The sequence below is a fragment of the Pseudorca crassidens genome, chromosome 1, assembly GCF_039906515.1.
Source record: "Pseudorca crassidens isolate mPseCra1 chromosome 1, mPseCra1.hap1, whole genome shotgun sequence".
Lineage (NCBI taxonomy): Eukaryota > Metazoa > Chordata > Mammalia > Artiodactyla > Delphinidae > Pseudorca > Pseudorca crassidens.
Window position 1 is genome coordinate 120,267,312 of NC_090296.1, and position 4,724 is coordinate 120,272,035.

Genomic DNA, 4,724 nt, shown 5'->3' on the forward strand with positions numbered 1-4,724 from the left:
GACGTCGACATGCGCGCTACGTCACGCCGGCGCGCCGCGGTCCCCCCGGAGGGGCGGGGCGAGGGGCGAGGGGCGGGGCGATGGACGAGGGAGAGGGCGGAGAGCCCTCTTGCTTTGTCCAAGTCCTGGCTCTTGGGGGCGCTCGCGGTTCGGAGGCCCTGAGGGAGGTTGGACAAAGGCCATAGTGCCTGTCCGGGCGCTGTACCCCTTCCGGGAACTCCATCCGTACCCCGAAATAGAGCGGCACGGAAACGTTTATTTTCCCAGTAAGATGAACCCGACGGATTTTGAAGAAGCGGGCAAACCTCATGTCAATCTTTGGGCCAGTCGGTCGGTGTCCTCATTTGAGCTGCGCCTGCAGTTCCTCAGAGGGGCGCAAATCACACTCCCCCTGTTTTAATAATGTCCCTCTGCCCGTCTGTCCATCCTCCACTGTTTTGTTTTTTTTTTTTTAAGTAGAGGGAAGGATTTTTTATTTATTTATTTTTGGCTGTGTTGGGTCTTCGTTTCGTGCGAGGGCTTTCTCTAGTTGTGGCAAGCGGGGGCCACTCTTCATCGCGGTGCGGAGGCCTTTCACTATCGCGGCCTCTCTTGTTGCGGGGCAAAGTCTTCAGACGCGCAGGCTCAGTAGTTGTGGCTCATGGGCCTAGTTGCTCCGCGGCATATGGGATCTTCCCAGACCAGGGCTCGAATCCGTGTACCCTGCATTGGCAGGCAGATTCTCAACCACTGCGCCACCAGGGAAACCCCCCATCCTTCGCTGTTAACTAAGCTCATCCTCTTTCAGGCCCGGGGCTAGGCGCTCCCCCGAGGAATCAGATGGCAGCAGCGCTGCTGTGAGCCCTTGGGGCACGCGTGGCAACAGGGATTCTATCCCTTTGGAGCGTGGCGGAGACCCGCAGCTGCTCGGGGCATTTGCCGAGACTGGGAGAGCCCGCAGTGATCGTCCTTGCTGGATGATCAGATTCAAACCTTAAAATAACCCTTTTGGGGGCGCTGTTCCCTTTAACAACCTCAGAAAATGCACAAATGCACACATTCTTGTGTACCACATAGGGGGGTTTTGGACCTGGGTTAAGAAACCCTCATTTCTCCTCTTCTCCCTTGGTAATATGACTTAAACCCAGAAGGCCCTGTCTTCATTGTGACTCTTTTGTGTGTGAGCCTAGGTCGAGAGCCAGTGAAACTAGGCTTGCTGCCCACTCATTCTCAGCGCCATCATGCCGGGTCTGGTCTTGTTCCTGGCCAGTTTCCGTTTTTCCAGATCTGCTGGCTCCTGACTTTGGCTCTGTGTCTGATTTTCCACACTGCCCCTGACCTTTGGACTTGGCAGTGGATCTTATTTCTCTAGCTTTGATCTTGGGCATTAGGCTTCATTTCCCCCAGCCCCGTATCGCCAGCACTTCCCTATCCTGGTCATCTATCCTCTCCGGCTCACCCCACCCAGCCCACCTGACCATAGCATCGCTTTCAAAGGAGATGTTCGCACAGGAAGAGATTTGGGCTATCACGGAACAGAAAGAAGCCAAGGAGCCAGTGAGATCAGTGTGAAGCTGTCTTCACTAGAGTTGCCCCTATCCCTTCTCTCTCCTCAGGGAGACGTGTCATTTAGTTCCCAGAGAAACTGCTCCCCCAGATGACCCCCAGTGAGCAGGTTTTCCTACCACCCCAGAAGTGACTGAACCAGTACTTCTCTCAAAAGCAATGAATTCACTGGCTGGCCAGAGACCATTTCTCTCTACTGAGAATTTGAACCAAGAGTCTGTAGCTAGTTGGTTTTGGTTGTGGACCTGCAAGATCACATAAGATTGAAGGTCAGATAGGGCCAGTTAAATATATTTCCAAGGTGAAGATTTGGGGGAGCAGAGGAAGCTGAATTGTGGGAAGACCATGGAGCAGACAGGCTTAGAGGAGCAGGGAAGTGCTCCATGCCAAGTGATGTGGAGAGAAAGCCACCTGGGGCCTTCCCTTCTGGCTCCCAGGATACCTGCTGAACTGCCAGCACTTTGTACTGAATTCTTCTGCTTCTTTCTAGCCTTGCGAGAACTTTTTCCCCCTCCAGTTTTATTGAGATATAATTGACATATAACATTGTATAAGTTTAAGGTGTATAACATAATGATTTTCTATACATATACATTTTGTGCAGTAAAATGGGGATTACCACAATAAATTTAGTGAACATTCGTCACCTATATAGTTACTATTTTTTTTCTTGTGATGAGGACTTTTAAGATCTACTCTATTAGCAACTTTCAAATATACAATACTAGAATTTGGGGCTTACCCACAGAGGCGAAACAGAGGCAGGCTGGAACCTGGGACCTGGGACCCTTTACCGCAGTGCTTGCACCCGGACAAACATCTCCTCCTCTCTTCCTGGAGCAAGAGTACAAAGAAACTATGAGGGACTAAAAATAACTGCATGCATATGGGCAGTCGCAGCAAATTATGAACAAGATACAAAAAGGCCAAAAGCCAACTGCCTCTTCTTTGTTTCTTTTAATTTATTTTTAAAATTTATTTTTATTGAAGTATAGTTGAATTACAATGTTTTGTTAATTACTGCCGTACAGCAAAGTGACTCATTTATACATATATATATATACATTCTTTTTCATATGCTTTTCCGTTATGGCTTATCTCAAGATATTGAATATAGTTCCCTGTGCTATACAGTAGGATCTCGCTGTTTATCCATTCTGTATATACAAGTTCGCATCTGCTAATCCCAAACTCCCACTCCAACCCCCTCCCACCCTTCTGCCCCTCTGCCAACCACCACTTCTGGGGTGCGGGAAGCAAAAGCAGGGTACTGCACATGCCCCCTGCACACAGCACCAGCAAGGGGGTGGGCACACCACCTAAGCCACCCCTGCAGCCCGACCCACGGATCCCCCCCTACCCTCACCCCACTTAAGGGACCAGCTTGCTCCCCTCCCCCTGACCTCGGGGAGCCAGAAAGAGCACCTGTTACTTGTTTTCACTCCCTTGTGCTGCATCATGAGTCCCAATAAAGCCTTGCCTGAATTTCTCATCTGGCCTCTCGCTAATTTCTATCGATTAAAGAGTCCAAGAACCCAGGTTGGTAAAAAAACAACAGCAGCTTGAACAAAATGGAAGTTCATTTCTCATGGAAAAGTCTAAACAGGCTGCTGGTACTCTGTGGGTGGCAGCAGCAACCGTGCCGCATCTGGTCGTTATGGAGGTACTCTGGGGCTCCTGTTTGTTGTTCAGTCAGCATCTGTTTGCATTGTAGGTGGTGGCGAGGCTGGACAATGTGCCCAGCACCAACTTCAATTTCAACAGACAGTTAAAGGCAGGAGCTGCAGGAATTGAAGAACATGAGTGACAGTTGCCAGTCGTGGTGGAGCCTGATGTGGGTTCTGGTCTTATACACAATCACAGGGGACTTGATTCCTTCCACTCCTCACTAGAGGCTCAGGGGCAGGCATTCAGCTCTCTTGGTAGTATGGTCCCTCTTGAAAGATTTCCTTAGTGAACAATAGTCATTTCAGATTCTGATCATCTATCTATTTAATGAGTTTGGAATGCTTCGCAAGCCAATTGTCTGTCTAGAAGTTAGATTTCTGGGGGCAATTATACAAAACAGCCCTGAGTGGGCAGCTGTGGCTCCCCTGCCTAGTCTGAACAAAGAGAAAAGGACTGGACAAGCCTCAAGACACCCCTCCCCCAACCCAAATTGCGTCCAGACGTGGCCTTTGTTATTGGTTCTCTCTCCCAGGACCTTGAAATGAGAGATAAAAGCAACTTTATTCCAGAAAATTCAGAGGCAAATGAAGGCTACAGGTGTCCCACCCAAGATCCTGACCTGGAAGGTCAAGGAGCAGATCCCATATTTATAGAAGGGATTAGCAGAATCCCGTCAGTCCCAAATTAGCTTAAGGCTTTTTGGCTTTGACATAAATGCCAGTCAACACAACCCATGTGATCTCAAGGGTTTTAAGGAGCACGTTTGTTCCCACGTTTGGAACAGAAACTAAAGTAGGACCAAACATCCTCATGAAACCTGGGCTAACCCACTCTTCCCGTAGCTCCAAGCCTCTGGGGTTTTATCCAAGCTGCTCGCTGAAGTCTGCTCTGTGTCAAGGCCTTTGCTGATGCCAAGGACACCACAGGCTATACCCAAAGGCCAGTGTCAGAGCACAGCTTTGAAGGTTATGGAAAACTCCCAGGAGACAAAAAAGAAGGAATAAAGGATCCCAGGATCTGAAAAGGGAAGGCTTTGTGTCTGCAGCCACAGCTCTGGGCAATTAGACATCCTCCTCCCTGACCTGCCATCAGGAGGGCACTAGCAGAGTGCAGAGGATGGGCTGCTGAATGGGGAGAGGCAGGGCCGTTGAAGGCACAGGAGCTGGGTGACAAGAATGTTAGCAGCAAAGCAGTGAGGAAGGCATGATAGCTCCTCGACAGTGACAGAACTTCCTACACAGGTTGGGAGCAGGGACCTTCATAGTTTATGGGGATGTAACAGTGTGGTGGCTCTGGATTTCCACTTTGGGACGAACTGCTTGGACTCAGAGGGAGTGCTGAGCAGGGGAAAGTGGAAGGTGCAGAGCTGTTTGAACTTCTGTGTGGCAGGGACCCAAGAGCTTCACAGGGCAAATGAGTCAGGGGGTAGGGGGGGCAGGTGGTGGGGAAGCACAGGCTGGTCCCACAGTGCTCTCCTGGAATGGCTCAGCCTCCCTGCAATGCTGCTATCA